A 19,117-nucleotide genomic window follows, 5' to 3' on the forward strand; every position below is an offset into this window, starting at 1 on the left:
CGCGTAGAAGACTGCACATTTATGTCAGGAGTTACATTTATGCGTGTTCCATTGTGTGTCCAAAATCACAAGTCCCGCGTCGGTCGCGAAGTCAGGCAGTAATATTTTAGTTAACATGATGACGCCGCATGACGTCGGATGAACAAACGAATGTCTGCAACAATAATACCGTGAGATATTTGTCTTAAGAGAGCTCCGTAGGACTTTCCTGTACAACGGTCGCCACAAGAAGTCGTGACTCACTGCCGCCGTCGCTGCGTTTGTATGCAGTCCACTGTAAATAAGGAATGTCGCCTCAGATAAAACACGTTAACACCGCATTCTTAAAGCAAATATTCAAAACACACACACACGCACACACACACACACACGGTGTCCAGGACAAACGCCGCTGTACCGCCTTGTGTGTGTCGGGCGGGCTGCGGCACGTCGTGTGTGTATACATTAAGGTTTCAGAGCCACGTGCGACAACTGAAACAGGGCGAATAACGGCACGAGCGCCATAATGTGTCGCCGTGTGATCCCGAGAGGCGGCGGCAAACGCTAATATTCCTGTTAACGACCCTGCGACAGTCGACTGAGGAAAGACCTCGCAGATATTGTCCAGTAGTTATGACGAATAAAGTCCCGAGGACGGTGTGACCATCATGGAGTGAGTCTCCGGATTTAACTGCAGTGCAGACGTCCCTCCTCGTAATTTTCGCGTTCCATTTTAGGAGAGCCGTTCTGCAAGTACTGGCCAAGGGCGGCTGCTAAATGGGTGGTCCTTAGAACAGATGGGACCACAACACGACAGAAACACAGGCCGGCCGAAGTGGCCGTGCGGTTCTAGGCGCTGCAGTCTGGAACCGCGAGACCGCTACGGTCGCAGGTTCGAATCCTGCCTCGGGCATGGATGTGTGTGATGTCCTTAGGTTAGTTAGGTTTACCTAGTTCTAAGTTCTAGGGGACTAATGACCTCAGAAGTTGAGTCCCATAGTGCTCAGAGCCATTTGAACCATTTGAACAGAAACACAAGTAAGAGGAAAGTACACACTCCTAACGCCCCCAAAGAGCCTTTCCTTCTCCCTTAGAACTACAGGGTGAGTCATTAACTATTGCCACGAGGAATAACTCCGAAAGTATCATAGGAGTTGAAAAGTTTCTGGGGAAAAAGTTGCATGGGACAACGGGGGTCATTATATGACATTGGTTTTTTGTTGATAGGCGGGGTCACGACAGCGATTAGGTCAAATTTGTTTTTTTTATGTGGGATGCTATAGTTTGGTACTTATTTTCTGATAGTGGCTATGGAGACGAATCCAATGAAGTGTAACAGTAAGGTCTTTGAAGGTCAACAAAGGTCAACAAGGTGACATGAACGTCCATTTATAGAGGGTGTTCGAAGTGATGACCACTGGTATCAATGCAGTGCTGCAATCTTCTTATCATGGATTGAGTGGTATTCCTTATCACACCGGCGCTTATACAAGCAGGTGCTCTGATATTTCTTTCTCTCATATCTTCAGGTGTAGCTGGAACGTCTTTATAAACAATGTCTTTTCGAATCCCCACAAGAAAAAATCCAGAGGCGTCAAGTCTGAGGAACGAGCCGGCCACGACACATCTCCTCCGCGTCCAATCCAGTGATTTGGGAATTGCCTCTGCAGCTTATTTCTTTTCCAGCAGCGAAAAATGTGGCGGACACCCGTCGTCTTCATACCACGTTCTGTTCCTTGTTCCTAAAGGTATTTCTCCCAATAACAGACATAATGTTTATTGCAGGAATAAGGTGTACTCCTACCATTAAGATTTCCTTCGATGAAATCGGGACCCTCCAGAATCCCACGCCATACATTAACCGACCACAGCTTTTGGTGTGCAACTTGCCGCAGCCAACACAGATTTTCAGTTGCCCAATAATGCATGTTATGGAAATTAACATTTCCGTGGTTCGTGACTAATCTCGTCAGTAAATAAAATCAAATTAATAAATGTGTCATCCCTCTGAACCTGAAGTTAAGCCCATCGACAGAATTCAATGCGACGCATACAATCCTACCTCTTAATTCTTGGTGGAGACTGATATGGTAAGGATGATATTTATGGCGATGCAGATCACGAAAAACACTACTCTGGCTCACGCCACATTCTCTTGCTATTTGACGCGAACTAACACAGGGATCTCGAACCACCGTGGCAAGATTACAAATTTCTGTTTCCTTGTAAGTAACTTTCCTTTCCCAAATATGTTTCCGATGGGTTAAAGATTCAGTTGTTCTCAATTTATCATACAAATATTTAAATGTACGACGTGTATGGTGAGTACGTTGAGGATATCTTTCAGCGTATAAGTCTCTAGCTCTCACTGAATTTCGTTGGAATTCTCCGTAAATATGAAGCATATCGACTCCTTCTTTGAAGGAATACATCTTTGACATTCGCGTGATTAGACGATACTAGTCATAGCGTTCCTATTAGTGTTGTATTGCGATACCGTCGAATGGTGTTTACATGCCAATGGCACGTTAGATGGATACGCCGTATTCTGCGAATATGTACTATTTGCACGGTATACGAGAGAGAATTGTCAGAGCATGTGCTTCGATAAGTGCCGAAGTGATACAAAATACCACTCACTGCCAGCCGCTGTGACCGAGTGGTTCTAGGCGCTTCAGTCCAGAACCGCGCTGCTGCTACGGTCGCAGGTTCGAATCCTGCCTCGAGCATGGATGTTTTTGCTGGCCCATGGTTAGTTATGTTTAATTAGTTCTAAGTCTAGATGGACTGTTGACCTCAGATGTTGAGTCCCATAGTGCTCTGAACCATTTGAATGCCACTCACTCCGTGATAAGACGATTGTAGCACTGCATTGATACCAATGGTCATCGTTTCGAACACCTTCTGTAAATGGACGTTCATGCCACCTTTTTGACCTTCAAAGACCTTATTGCAACAATTATTCGATTCGTCTCGATAGCCGCTATCAGAAAATAGGTACCAAACTGTAGCATCCTATTTAAAAAAGCAAAGTTGACCTCCATATCTCTGACGTGACCCCATCTAGCAACAAAAAACTTACGTCATATTATGGTCCTCTTTGTCCCATGCAACATTTGTCCCATAAACTTTTCAGCTACTATCATACTTTCGGGGTTATTCTAGGTGGAAATAGATAGTGACTCTCACTGTATAATCTTATTAGACAGTGCTGAATGAAACTAGTCTGCTCTGATCTTGTCTTCTGGAGAAACGATTACGATTACGAAGCAAGCTGCATACTCTAAAATAGACTCACCTCGCATCTTTCTGGAGAGTGGACGATGCCTGAGAAGAACGTAAACTCACCGAGTTTGCACTGTGCCCACCAGATGGCGCTGCCAGTGCAGAGCGTACACAAAATCGCGAGAATCCAATAAAATAATTTTTGTGTGTTGGAACAACAGTGCAGCGTGCAGTGAGACAGAATTGTGGAAAAGAACCGCCATGTCAACATAGCATTGTGCGTTGGTATGACAATTTAGGGACTCATCTACATCCACATCTACATTTATACTCCGCAAGCCACCCAACGGTGTGTGGCGGAGGGTACTTTACATGCTACTGTCATTACCTCCCTTTTCTGTTCCAATCGCGTATGGTTCGCGGGAAGAACGACTGCCGAAAAGACTTCTTGCGCGCTCGAATCACTCTAATTTTACATTCGTGATCTCCTCGGGAGATATAAGTAGGGGGAAGCAATATATTCTATACCTCATCTAGAAACTCACCCTCTCGAAACCTGGACAGCAAGCTATACCGCGATGCAGAGCGCCTCTCTTGCAGAGTCTGCCACTTGAGTTTGCTCAACATCTCCATAACGCTATCACGCTTACCAAATAACCCTGTGACGAAAAGCGCCGCTCTTCTTTGGAATTTCTCTATCTCCTCCGTCAACCCGACCTGGTACGGATCCCACACTGATGAGCAATACTCAAGTATAGGTCGAACGAGTGTTTTGTAAGCCACCTCCTTTGTTGATGGACTACATTTTCTAAGGACTCTCTCAATGAATCTCAACCTGGTACCCGCCTTACCAACAATTAATTTTATATGATCATTCCATTTCAAATCGTTCCGCACGCATACTCCCAGATATTTTACAGAAGTAACTGCTACCAGCGTTTGTTCTGCTATCATATAATCATACAATAAAGGATCCTTCTTTCTATGTATTCACAAGACATTACATTTGTCTACGTTAAGGGTCAGTTTCCACTCCCTGAACCAAGTGCCTATCCGCTGCAGATCTTCCTGCATTTCGCGACACTTTTCTAATGCTGCAACTTCTCTGTATACTACAGCATCATCCGCGAAAAGCCGCATGGAACTTCCGACACTATCTACTAGGTCATTTATATATATATTGTGAAAAGCAATGGTCCCATAACACTCCCCTGTGACACGCCAGAAGTTACTTTAACGTCTGCAGACGTCTCTCCATTGAGAAGAACATGCTGTGTTCTGTTTGCTAAAACTCTTCAATCCAGCCACACAGCTGGTCCGATATTCCGTAGGCTCTTACTTTGTTTATCAGGTGACAGTGCGGAACTGTATCGAACGCCTTCCGGAAGTCAAGGAAAATAGCATCTACCTGGGAGCCTATATCTAATATTTTCTGGGTCTCATGAACAAATAAAGTGAGGTGGGTCTCACACGATTTCTGTTTCCGGAATCCATGTTGATTCCTACAGAGTAGATTCTGCGTTTTCAGAAACGACATGATACGCGAACAAAAAACATGTTCTTAAATTCTACAACAGATCGACGTCAGAGATATAGGTCTATAGTTTTTCACATCTGCTCGACGAACCTTCTTGAATACTGAGACTACCTGTGCTCTTTTCCAATCATTTGGAACCTTCCGTTCGTCTAGAGACTTGCAGTACATGGCTGTTAGAAGCGGGGCAAGTTCTTTCGCGTACTCTGTGTAGAATTGAACTGGTATCCCGTCAGGTCCAGTGGACTTTCCTCTGTTGAGTGATTTCAGTTGCTTTTCTATTCCTTGGACACTTTTTTCGATGTCAGCCATTTTTTCGTTCGTGCGAGTATTTAGAGAAGGAACTGCAGTGCGGTCTTCCTGTGTGAAACAGCTTTGGAGAAAGGTGTTTAGTGTTTCAGCTTTACGCGTGTCATCCTCTGTTTCAACATCATCATCATGCCGGAGTGTCTGGATATGTTGGTTCGAGCCACTTACTGATTTAACGTAAGACCAGAACTTCCTAGCATTTCCTGTCAAGTCGGTACAGATAATTTTACTTTCGAATTCACTGAACGCTTCACGCATAGCTCCTCACTCTAACTTTGACATCGTTTAGCTTCTGTTTGTCTGAAAGGTTTTGCCTGCGTTTAAACTTGCAGTGAAGCCCTCTTTGCTTTCGCAGTAGTTTCCTAACTTTGTTGTTGAACCACGGTGGATTTTTCCCGTCCCTCACAGTTTTACTCGTCACGTACCTGTCTAAAACGCATTTTACGATTGCCTTGAAGTTTTTCCATAAACACTCAACATTGTCAGTGTCGGAAGAGAAATTTTCGTTTTGATCTGTTTGGTAGTCTAAAATCTGCCTTGTATAATTGCTAAACAGATAAACCTTTCTCCCTTTTTTTATATTCCTATTTACTGCCATATTCAGGGATGCTGTAACGGCCTTATGATCACTGATTCCTGTTCTGCGATTACAGAGTCGAAAAGTTCGGGTCTGTTTGTTATCAGTAGGTCCAAGATGTTATCCCCACGAGTCGGTTCTCTGTTTAATTGCTCGAGGTAATTTTCGGATAGTCCACTCTAGATGTCGCTGTAAGAAGAAAAGTACTACTGGACCAAGTGTGCCAGATGCAACCGTGGAGAGGGTGAGGGAATGTTCCGTACGCAGTCCAAAAAAAAAAAAAATCAACTGTTCTCGCAAGCCACGAACTTGGAAACTTGGAATACCGCAGCAAACTCTTTGTAAGATTTTGTGACGGTGGTTACATTTCGAACCGCATCGTCTGCAGCTCGTGGAAAAATTAAAATATTTCGCCTAGTCTACAATTTGCTCAACTGGTCGCAGATGAAGGAATTATAACGCAGAGAAAACTGGAATCCAGTTTTCCTTCCTTTATTATGGTGCTTTACTCGAATTTTTTTAGATGAAAACCAAAGGATGAGATAGTTACACGGCTGACTTGCAACGCACGTGAGCAGACTGATACTGGATTCTAGTTTTCTCTGCGTTATAATTCCTTCATCTGCAGCCAGTTCAGCAAACTCCTGACAACGCAAATTATTCACCCTGATTGCCTCATTACGGAGTGTCTTTACGGCACACCTTTGTTAAAACAAGAAAAAGGTTATGGCCAAACCTTTTAGTTTTGCGTCACAATGCAAGAAACACTTGAGAATGAACATTTAGCCTCCAAGCTGACGTTCAGGAACGAGGTAACCTCCATTTATCTGGGAAGATTTATTAACAAAATGTGGGAGTATGGGGGACTGAAAATCCTCGTGAAATTTTGGTGCGTGATCGAGATTCACCGAATGTTAATGTTTTCTGCGTAATGTCACAGACGAAGCTGTGTCGACCGCTTTTCTTCCTTGAGAAGATTGTCGTGGGTACCTCTTACTTCGGTATTTTCCTGTTGTAGCTGTATCAGTAACTGACTGATGACTGCGTGACGTTCATCTCCTGACAAGACGGAGCAGCCGCTCTTTGGAGCATGGACGTTGGTTGCTACCTAAACGACGAACTTCAGCTTCGCTGGATGGGGCGTACTGACAGTGTGAAGATGATGTAACTCTGTTCCCTTGCCCCCCCCCCCCCGTCACCTCACCTAGCGCCTTGAGACTTTTTCCTTTGCGAGTACATGAAGGAGCGAATGTATGTACCACTCTGAGAAGAACACTGGAGCTCCGAGACTGCGCCAGTGCTGCTGCGATGACCGTTGACAGGATGTTGCTACATAAAACATGGAACGCACTACCGCTTAAATGTGTGTAGTGTGACAAGAGGAGCACTCATTGGTCACTTGCGGCTCTGTTCACGTCTCACTCATATTTTTTGTACATGTAATACTTTGGTAAATATAGATCTTGGAAAACGAGTGAATCATTCATAATAGCCCTATCTTTACGTGGCCTCGATTTCACACATACGCTCACGCACAAGTACAAGCACAAGCATACGCACACGCACACACACACACACACACACACACACACACACATATATATATATATATATATATATATATATGTGTGTGTGTGTGTGTGTGTGTGTGTGTGTGTGTGCGTGTGTGTATGCTTGTGCTTGTACTTGTGCGTGAGCGTATGTGTGAAATCGAGGCCACGTAAAGATAGGGCTATTATGAATGATTCACTCATATATATATATGAACTAAATGACCATCAGCAAGGACAGCGCGTGATAGGGAATCTTATAACGCAAAGTTGAAATGTAATATTTTTGCTTATGGACTTCTGTGTAACAACTCCTGGTGTCATTTCTATCAAAATGTTTGTGGAATTATCACGGGTACGCTAAATGAACAGTGAAAAACTATGATTGTAGGAGGCAGAGACCTTTTATAAATTAATCTCAAACAACAATACTCTTCGTTCTACAAAGTTATAGTTTCTTTGTGTAAGTAAACAGCGACGCGAATTTGTTTCTTTCTTTCCTTTCTGGAAGCGGCACTACACAGACGTAAATGCGTCCTTAGTAAATTTTTCCAGTAATAATTGGGCTATATTTTTTTTCAAAAATTTCTTTCACTTTGTGAAATGTTCAACCTTTCAATTCTCCTGTATTAACTGTATGAAGCATGTGATTTTTGGCCGTTTGATTTAAGTTGGGAGCGACTTGCTTCCTGACGTAAAGATCGAGCGCCGAAGTGCTGTATCGTTAGTTATTTCACCTTTTGAAAATAGAACCTACATATTTATACGAAGTCTCATTAACTTATTGTGAAGTATTTTCATTTGTATGCATTTTAACTATGTACGCAGCTATTTTTCATCAACAGCGCCATTAAGGAACAATGACCATTTTGGCTTGAATCTATAATTTTTAGCGGTAAATTCAGGAAGTCTGACCTTACTTAAAACTGAAATAATCAGCATTTAAAACAATTTTAACCTTTTTGTTGCCTTAGAACTGGCTTCCCTTCTTTTATGGCTTCATTATAACACAAAGACAAAATCTTACCAATTTATATCAAGGAAACTACTTGAAGAGGTGACTGACAGGTCTCAAATATAACTTCCATGAATTGCTTATACTTACAAAATTCGGTGTCTCATAATTTCAAATTGTATTCTTCTTTTCCGTGTCGATGGATACTGTATGATTAGACTATGTAGAATGCATAAACGGCATAAATAAGTCACAAATAATGAGAGGAAACAAACAGAAAAAGCTAAGAAAAGTATTTATAAAATTGATAAGATGAAGACAGATGCCACAAATTTTTTTTCATTAATCTGAAATACACTGCCACACATACGGTAGCGTTGGTTGGCTGATTTAGGGGAGAGGATCATACAACGAGTTAATTGGTCCCATCGGATTAGGAAAAGATGGGGAAGGAAGTCGACCGCGCCCTTTCAAAGGAACCATCCCGACATTTACCTGAAGCGATTTAGGGAAAGCCCAGAAAACCTAAATCAGGATGGCCGGACGAGGGATTCATCGTCCTCCCGAATGCATCTCTAATGTGCTAACCACTGCGCCACCTCGCTCGATATGAGGTAGGGATATCATTGTTTATTTCTCTGCCTATGTGTGTGATAAAATTTTGTCAGTCTGGTGGACAGTTCATAGCCCACAATTTATATGAACTTTGTTATTCAAATTTATTAATTACTTACAGTTCATGAATTTAGCATCAACAAGATGGCTGAATTTGTGTGCAGGCTAATAACATGGAATACTATTATATTTCTGCAGTTCGATAATTTCTTGTTGAAAATTTACGGTTTGATCTAATATTTCTTCTATATCGCTGTTTAAAGCGGATATAGAAAATTTATTAATACAATTTCAGTCATCTGTGGCCTGATAAAGATAGATAAAATCATAAATAGGAAATCGACAGGAAACAGTTATCACGGATCAGAAGCCGATGGCAGCAAATTTGCTCATCTGGCAGTTGATAATACACAGCATTCAGTTGGTGAATTGGAGTCGCAAGCTGAAGGTGAGGAGTTGATTCTGCAAACCAGGCATACTGTTGACTCTTTCGTAGAGTTGTACAAACGATAAGACGTAATGATAAAAATTTCAAGTCATTTAATTAGGATAGAAAGCAAACATAAAGACAAGTTTCGATAGGAAAAAATCCGAAATAATTAAAAGACAACTACAAGGACATTTTGGATACTACAAGGAAATCAATAGACGAAATTCGTTTAATACAACTGGAGCAGTGCTGTTGAAAATGAACTTCTCAGCAGATAACAGAAAGAGTAAATAACTTAGTTACTGATCAGGAAGTAAGATTAAAAGAAAAATTTGATGTGCCGCGACTGAACTTTTCTCGTGAATTTATGTCATATTTACGAGATGGGCATCAAAGAAAGGTGAACAGACTAATGAAAAACTAGAGTCGGAGTTAAAAGTTGCTGTACACCAGGCTAGTGAGGGAGCACCATCGGGACAAGATGCTTCAGGAGAGCTAATTCAATCTTAAAACCTCTTGGCAGATTAAAACTGTGTGCCGGACCGAGACTCGAACTCTGGACCTTTGTCTTTCGCGGGCAAATGCTCTACCATTTGAGCAATTCAAGCACCACTCACGACCCGTCCTCATGGCTTCAATTCTGCCAGTATTTCGTCTCCTGCCTTCCAGTCTTAGTCGTATAAAAGTAAAACAACAGTAAGTGAGGACTTCCTGGAGTTACGAAACAATGTAGCTGCAAAAATGAATCATATGAGGAGGAATTTGTCCACTGTACATGAAACATTGCCCATTTGTAATAGGACCGGTGATACCTCTTCCGAGTTAGTTTGACAGGATACTTAAAGACCAAATAGGTCGTAATATCCCGTCACCGAACTGTTTCTCATACAGACTGGAGGCAGCTCCTATTTTGTCACCTATTCTATTATAAGAAAGGTTACTAAAACATAGACAGTTCCAAGTCTTTTAATCTGACGAATGGAACATACACACCAGTTTTGAGAATTAAAACATGGTCCAATTAGGCTGTATGCACTTTATTACCTGCGCAATTGTCCAATTTCAACTGTGGGTCGTTTTGTAGCACGTATTTTAATATTCACCATTTCACTTTCTTTTATTTATAGCTTATACTTTACTCACCCATTTGTTTTCATAAAATCGTTCAAAGGCGTTTTCCTTAGGAATGGACTGATACACAAAAAAAGATACACTTCACTATACAGGAGTTATCGATGGTGAAGCAGCACTATGGGCAACAGAAACTGCTGAGTGTTGTCAAACGTATGAATGTTTGAGAAGGCTTTATTGTCGAGGTATTGGTCTACCTGTGTGCAGGACAGGCTCGGGAAAGAAGGTTTTAATTCAGAGCCTTTAAAGAACTCGCACGTTATCTCGAGTAAATACTTTTAAAAGTATATGAACAAAACATGGTACTGAGATGAACCGATCTTACACCAGTTGCGAATTCTTAAAGTTAAGCACTCACTAAATATTAAAGACAAATAACTACATGTTCCTGAAGTAACGTTAGAGCACTTTATGTTTATATTAGACCCAACAGATTTAATACACGAATATTTTAAAAATAATAATGCCAGTGGCACCGGCCACTCCTGTTTATTTCATTAACTTGCTCGCTAATCGTTTCTGTTCCTGTCCACCTTTCCTATGACAGTTGGCACACCACTCTGTAGCTCCATCCTCTTATCACTGTGTATGAAGTCACATACAACCAAATGTTTTGTGGAATCAGTTTCCTGAAAGTAAGAAATAAAATAATTAGAAAAATATTTGGTGCACTACATCTGCTGTTAAGTGGGATAGGGGGTGGGGGTGAGGGTGGAGACTTGATTGGAAGACCTTTTGACAGTTAAGTCTATCTTTCCATGCGCAAAATAGTTAAGCTTTGAAGAGATGAACTTTCTGACACTTTATCTACACAGTTAGCAGGAGCTTCTCGTGAAATATTTCAATTTTTCTTCAACTCTCTGAGTTTTTCTTAATTATCATGATCACTTTCAAGTGATTAAATACTTGTTTGCAAAATTCAACATCACGCATGTTAATCTGATACCTCATTTGCTACGGCTTTAAGTCATGCAGCGGCGTGCCAGTCGGAAACGAGTGATCAGAAAGGGCTGTGAAGAAGACGTTATCCAATTGCACACTGGCGGACCACTCTCCAGGACGACAACGCGACAACAGCGGCCTCTACGTGACGAGGACATAAGCGCCGCGCCGACTGGTCGGGGCTCACTTCTACAGCAGCATCGAGGTTAGACACTTCAAGACCAGTGACTTAGTCTCTTTATATACTGAAGATATTTCTTATTTGCATGTCGCCCTTTGCTTACAACACTTCCGTGTTATTGTGAAAGTTAAGTTTTGTAATTGTTCATTTCGTAATAAAACTCTTTAATACAATTTTTTTGAATTGTTTCTAGCGGTCCGAGAAGACAGGCTTCATAGACCCTGCATATTTGACGTCAAGGCAGGATTCAACACCATTTGTCCTTGTCCCACTCTTAGTTTGGCTATGAAAGTTCGGGCAAAACTCCATTATGTCATTTATAGGGAGTCTTGTTTTCACTCCGCTCAAACACTTCACTAAAGCTTTTCGAGTGTTAATCGTGCGACAGTACATCTTCTTTACATGCTGTCATAGGGAAAAGAAAATGTCAATTCGGTATCTTGAACCGTTTATGAAATGTGACGACTTGTATAACCACATGATTCCCGATATGCACGGATGTAATCCGGCCCGTTGCATGTGCTCCATCTGCCAGATATAAAAACTAAAATCTTGAGAGCTGAGAGATATATCGTCCTAATCTCAAGTTTAAATATAATTTTGGTATATTGGCTAAAGTTCATATGCAGTAATGTACGACTTCCATCCAAGTATATGTAGTGCCTTTCAAATTCTGCAATCTCTTAAACATTTCGTTCAGTTATTTACTTAGTTTCGTGCAGCACAATAACGGAAAGAAATTCAGTCCTTTATCGAGAAAAGATATGAAGCTATAAGATGTGAAACAATTGTTTTTTTTCACTGAATAGCTTCTAAAAAACATCTGGTGGTAATATTTTGTGGCAACCGGTACGTTCACTCCAGTCCCTAAAATAATTGTCACTGTCCCGCGAGCTGTATCGACAACACTCAGACATGTCTGAATTAAAAAGTTGCCAGTTATAGTGGACGACAATCAATGGCACGAACGTCGCCAACCTAGTACACTTCCGTAGCTATACTTGCAGTTGTGTTTTCCCATATGAAGCTGTTGCTTGGTGTCGGTCACTTCTCTTCCTCTTGAAGGGGGTAGCCTTAGGTGTCACTTTCCAACTACAAAATGTTACTCGCCAGTGTTATAGAGAATAATACTAAAACTATCTAATGGACATTATGTCAGAAATGAAAAATCAGACTGGTTATCTAGACATCATGACTTCATTGCAGCTTTGCACTGTGCCATGTGAATTTAGTTCTTTTAGTAAGTTCAGTTTTTATAAGCAATAATTGTAAGAAAACTAAGTTAGACTACTTGTAAACCGAAACTGTCACACTAATAAATAACGCCTCGAACGGAAGTTGAACTGTACAGTGAATATGTACTGATACAGTTTGGGTGGGACTTAAGTGGAGCCAGAGTATAAACGATTTTATTAAGACCATTCAGTTAAATTAATCATAACTAAATGTATTCCACAGTCATAGATGGCATAATGTCACCATGGGGTAACTAAACGCTTAACTTTTCCTAATTGTATTTGTGTTTAAATATGTAAAATGTCTCTGTTCCAAATCCAGTACTATCTGATTTGATTGAAATAGGCCATTATTTAAATGGACTATATTTCCGATTTGGTTTGTCATACATAAAAACCACTAGCACCACGTAAAGAAGAAGGACGCTGGACTCTAGGTTAATTTGAAACAGTTGTATAGATAGAAATATTTAACTGCATTTTCTTATTTTAAATGTTGTTAATGAGGGCACCATATTATTTTTCTTATTACTATGTAGTGTAATATGTATGTTCAAATGTATGTTAGAATGCAAGGATAGAAATCGACTATCATCACGAGACACTCATTTCAATACCTCTGGTATTTAGAAAAACATTTTAATTTCAACTATGGTCATCTTGGCTTAAATTTATAAGAATTTGTGAACATCACTAGTATGGTATGGTTTCCCGGTGCTGCAAACAGTTGACGCTGCTTTGCTTCGTGCAGTCTTCTTGTATTTTACAGCCAGTCGTATAAGAACGATGTGGTCCAGTAGGCAGTTAATGCTCAGCGTGGGCAGCTTTTGGCTAGAGCCCTACTCAATCTTTGGGCAGCAATCCAGTTACTCCACTTCAGCATTTTAAAATTATACGGGTGACAAAAATTTTAAGCAGTGAGTGGGAATTTTACAGACTGATTTCCACTGTTGCGTGTTATCTCAACTGAAACACTTCATGTGAGGACATTTAGGTTTCATGCGGAAAATTTGAGCCAACACATAGAAAATTTTGTGGGCAAGGCGAACCAACAACTACGTTTTGTTATCAGAACACTTAGAAGATGCAAGAAGTCTACCAAAGAGACACTTTCTCGTTCCTTTATTGAGTATTACTGCACCGTATGGGATCCTTACCTGCTAGAATGAACGGACGACACTGAGAAACTTCTTAAAAGGGCAGCTCGTCTTGTGTTATCGCAAAATAGTGGAGAGGGTGTCACGGATATGGTACGTGAACTAGGGTGGAAATGATAAAACCCTTTCACGGACCATAGTAAGCATACTTACCAGTAAGTAGACATACTTACTGCATTCATGTGAATACAACGGACCACTTCTGTATGCTCCTGGCATCCAGGGGTAGCGCGCTGAACAAGCTGCAGTTAAGAACACAAAATCGGATGAAGGGTTCCAAAGTATAGTTTATGACCTGTTTAGGGTACTATTTCGGGAATTTGTACCTTTTTCAATTCGAATACAATGAAAACACATTAATACCTTCAGCAGTAAGAAACCACAACTTTTATTTGTTTGTAAAATATAAATATGAATAACAAATATGCACAGGTTCACAAAAATATAAACGCATATACGTTCTTATTTTCATCCACAGCAGATAGGTATAAAAAAACAACACTGCTGCTACATTGTTCAAAATCGTATACAATCTGTGGAAGACGAATTAATTAATCACTTGCCTTTAGCATGAGCTCGAACGGTTCAGTATAACGGTTTCATTTACACATTACTTGCACGCTTTTTTAGCATTATTATAATTTTATTTTGAAGCCTGTTTGTTTTTTAATGTTTGCTTTGAAGTCACTTATATAGGACTTAAACAATGTTTCAAGTGTGACAACCACTGTGAGCGAAGTAGGGCAGTTGAGGCAACTTCACTTTACGGATATAAAACAGTTTTAATTCTCAGTTCCGTTATTTACAATGTCCATAAACCTGATTTAAAAATATAATACTGGCCTTTGTGAAATATCTGTACAGCTCTTTAAAGGGCTCCCACTCCATTATATTTATCCAAAGGATGATTCGTTAGTAAGACAAAAATGTGTACTTTCATGCAAATAGTTGATCTCTATGAGATCTGAACTGGTTTCCGGAAACACACACTCCGCAAGTAAACTTAAATTTATGTGGCGTGCAAAATGAATTACTTCATAAATTTTTTCAGTTGAATCGAAGTAACATCATGCGAATTTTTCAACAATTTTTTCTTCAGCTTATAATAGCAATTTGAGTATATGTTATTATAGAGAAATAATTTATCACTCTTGAAATTTCCATAACGTCGGTCAGACAACAGTGGAATTACTCACTCTCGATTTACACTCTTGCTCACTAAATCATTACAAATATTTGTATAATACATTGTAGTAAAATAAATATCTTACGACAATAGTTCGTTTGGACGGAGTAATGTATAGAGGCGATTTTCTCGTTACGTCACAAAGTTCGGATGGCAACAACCAGGAGATCATGACGCGTTGATCTGGAAGAAACTATGCGTTGCTCTCCGTTCTTTGGACCTTCACGTAAAATGAGTGTTCGAGTTCTGTCGAGAACGACATTGTGTGCTCCAGAGTAGCCGGAAGCCGCCGCCAGGGTCTTCATTTGCCATCTACTACGCCGCAGCCGCATTGACAAAAGGACTGCAAAGGTCTCCTCAAAACAGTTGTGCAGGCGTCGCAAGCTTCAAAAGTAACTAGGTTAGCACAAGGCACAAGTTACACTCATTAAAAACAAATAACCGCAAATATCCACATCTCTTGAACAGTGAAATGGAAATTTTACAAGACACCCACTGCCCTATACTTCGTTTTTCAGAGAAGATTGTAGAGTGCCGTTGACGACCACCTTGAATGAGGAACTGTGTAATCTGCAACTTCATGATTTTTTTGTCACGAGATAAGGAAATTTCATTTCCATGAATCCGCTGATATAGAAATTTACGTGACAGACTGCCTGACAAATAAAAGGTCGTTGCTTAACGTGGTATGAAGTATCGTCGCAGCTATAAGGTGTCTGATGCCGTAGTCTCAACACTATTAGTGATTTTAAACGGGCTCCTATTGTATTTTATTATACACAAAGAGGCATAATTAAACCTGATGAAATGAGTTTGCAGTTGAAAATAACGTGAGCTCAATCTCCCAGCTTCCGTTCGCAACTCCCAGTCACTGCGGTCACTTCCCAGTATATCGAGGCGAGTAAACGATTTAGTACGACTGGGTAGATCTGCGATTTCATTATTAATTTGTATCTGATGGTACACCATTCTATGCTGTCTTAAACCCAGCAAGTTGCTGTGAAATACCGAAGTTCTATGACCGTTTCGAGTTTTACTATTTTCTGTTTAATATTTTCTTAAGCTAAAAAGAGACACTTTGATACACTTCTGATATTGTTACAAGGAACAGAAAAAAAACTATTTATGTGTGCTTAACGGAGATTGAGTGGTTGCGGAGTTATAAACAGACAATTTTAGTTGTGGGTGGAAGTATGTGTGTGAAGATTTTACTGTTTATTGTCGACTTACATTAAACAATTATTTTCCCGCAAAACGACGAGCTCACGTTCAAATTGAAACAACTGCCTTTAAAAAATGTATATAATCCTAGAGAAATTGTAGTAAACTAAACGGAAAACATTTCGAAGACCACATCTTTGTACCTCGATCGAAAGCACAGTTTTGAGCCGAATATTCATATAAACACATGCTCTGTCCTCAGTGGTCCTCGATATACAGGTACTTCACACAGCCAGGAGTACAAAATATGTAGGTAGTACAAAATTAACAGTTATTTGCTAATTGTTAATTGTTCACGATTGTTCTTTGTAATTCAATTTCAAATATTCCATCGCTAGCGTTAGTTGGTGTAGATACGTGTTCATCAATGTTGTTTCCTGCGTAGAAAGATGTACTAACGAGTATCATGTAGAGTAGTGCCAAGTGAAGAGAGGAGGCGCTTCAAATGGGGTACATGTGACGGAATAAGCAGTGCATCGTTCCCTTGTCTATCAAAGGCTAATATCTAGAGTAATCAACAAAATCTGTTTTCTATGGTTCTACTGCACTCCTACAAGTGACGTTCTCATTTACATGGAATAATAACAAGCGCATCTTTTAGTGTTCACTTACGTAAGCTCAGAACGTCAGCGTCGATTAACAACGCACAACATTTCCAAGCGAGCTGCATACCGCAGTGGAACTGCTGACGGCTTTTTAAACAAAACTAAATAGTAAAAGTAAACAAAGAATGATGAGCCAATTCAGTAACTACGGCTTTGTCATTCTTGATAGTTTCAAACAGCTATTTCCGTCTCTTAATGTGTGTCATTTGTTTCCTGAAACAGATCATTAGTGGATAAGAAAGCTTGCGAGTTCTTTCAACACACCTTACAGCAACATTGTTGTGCCACTACTAAGCACATACAGGGTGAGTCAGAGTGAAAGTTACTTGCTTTGATGGGTGATAGTATTAGTGATTCTGAACAGAAGGCTTCATATGGACATATACCCTATTCCGAATTGTTTCCGAGACATAACACATTGAATATTACTTTTGAAGGTTTATCTTGAGTAACTCGTAAACCGCACCCTCAAGTGAAAACGTGTCGCAGTGCAAAATTCAACGAAATTAAATTTTCTACAAAATAGGTCCAATTTATTTCTTCTCTAGCACTAATAGTTTGCACCAAGAGAGCGCGACGTTGTAGAAAATCTCGCGCTACGCGCATGCGCCTTAGCTTAGGTACTTCTTGTAGGCCAATTTGAGATAGTTTCCCGAATTTGTAGATCGCAAGTATCCTGTCTCAAAGTGTTCGTCTCATCTTCCTCCACACTACTGTGATACACTGTACACAATGACAATGATTGATGAATATAAAAAATAACAAATTGGGGAAGAGGTTTGTAACTTGAGCCGGCGTGTACCTTGAGGCAATCTTACATCTGTGGTCGTTACCTCTAACTTCAGCCTGTTTCACACCGGTAGTTGCCTACTATGATGCGAGTATAGCTAGTTGTTAGAAGAGCAAGGAGCAATTATTTCAGTTTCCAGGAAATATCTTTTTCCACCTAAAAGGAAGTTTTTGTGTTCTCAGTTTAATTTTATTTCATTTATATACGTACAAATAAAATAAAATTAAGTGGTTAATAATTATGATAGACATTTATCTCAATAACCGTGCTGTGAATTTATCCTGCCGTTTTATTATTTTAGGTTACGTTAAAGATTTATTGAAATGGGAGAAAAATTGTACCTTGAACCAGTTGGTGATTTTAGACCATGATCATGGCACAAGGTACATTGTAATAGTCTTTTACAGTAGCGCAACAGAGATTAATAATATAAAAAAGCTACACAGGCTTAAAACATCAAAAGTAATTTGTTGGTTTTGAATGTTTGTTAACATGAATGTTAGTCCTAATCTGTTAACCAGAAAAATTGTTTTTATGTGTGCTTATTTTGATGTTCAGTTTATTTTCAGTTAAGTGTGTTCATGAGATTTGTCCACCTGTTTTAAGCTGTGGTTCATGGTTCAAGACCACATTGAACCTTGAGCCAAATACAGAATTTGGACAAATTATCTCTATGATGCAGACTTTTAATAAATTTATTACACATTGTGGTTCATGGTTACGAATAACTTAAGTAAATAGATGGTTGAATAAGCACATCAATAACCCAGTTACAGCGTCTGATGTGGCGCTGCAAGGAAAACATACGTAAGGTACAAGCCCTACTCCTACATTACATGTGTTCTTTCTAGGAAACTATTCGGAATAGCGCATATGTCGATATGAAGTTTATCGTTCTGCTTCACTATACTATCACCTCTCAAAGTATGTACCTTTCCCCATGACTCACCCTGTATATTTGATTGAAATATGACTGCAGATTCTGAAATTTGCAGTATTGATAACTCATTACCAGTTGAGGAGATGGATGCCGATATATCAGCACTTAAAAGCTGTATGAGAAGAATAAAACGTTCTCGGTTTTCCAGCCGCGTCAATTCGAATAAAGTGTTCGAGCTTTCGATGGCCATCTCCGCCATCGTCGTCAGGAGTTCACTGATTGCCGGAGCTGTTACGGTTTCTCGCTTATATAGGCATCGAAAGAAAGCAGAGACAGATGCGCGACGCATGAGCAGCAGTTTCAAACGTGGCGCCTGCCCCTGGCGCCACCTGACGTCACCGGTGCTGCCACGGGCAATAGCTCCGCTAGCTGCCCGGGTCAACTAACGCGCGGTCGCCACATTGGATCGATCTGCTTGGCTGCTGATGATGTCATCATGCCTATATAAGCAAGAAACCGTAATAGCCCCTGCAGTCAGTGAACTCCTGACGACGATGGCGGAGTTGGCTATCGAGCTCGAGGATTTTATTCGAACTGACGCGGCTGGAAAACCGA

The sequence above is a fragment of the Schistocerca cancellata genome, chromosome 3, assembly GCF_023864275.1.
Source record: "Schistocerca cancellata isolate TAMUIC-IGC-003103 chromosome 3, iqSchCanc2.1, whole genome shotgun sequence".
Classification (NCBI taxonomy): domain Eukaryota; kingdom Metazoa; phylum Arthropoda; class Insecta; order Orthoptera; family Acrididae; genus Schistocerca; species Schistocerca cancellata.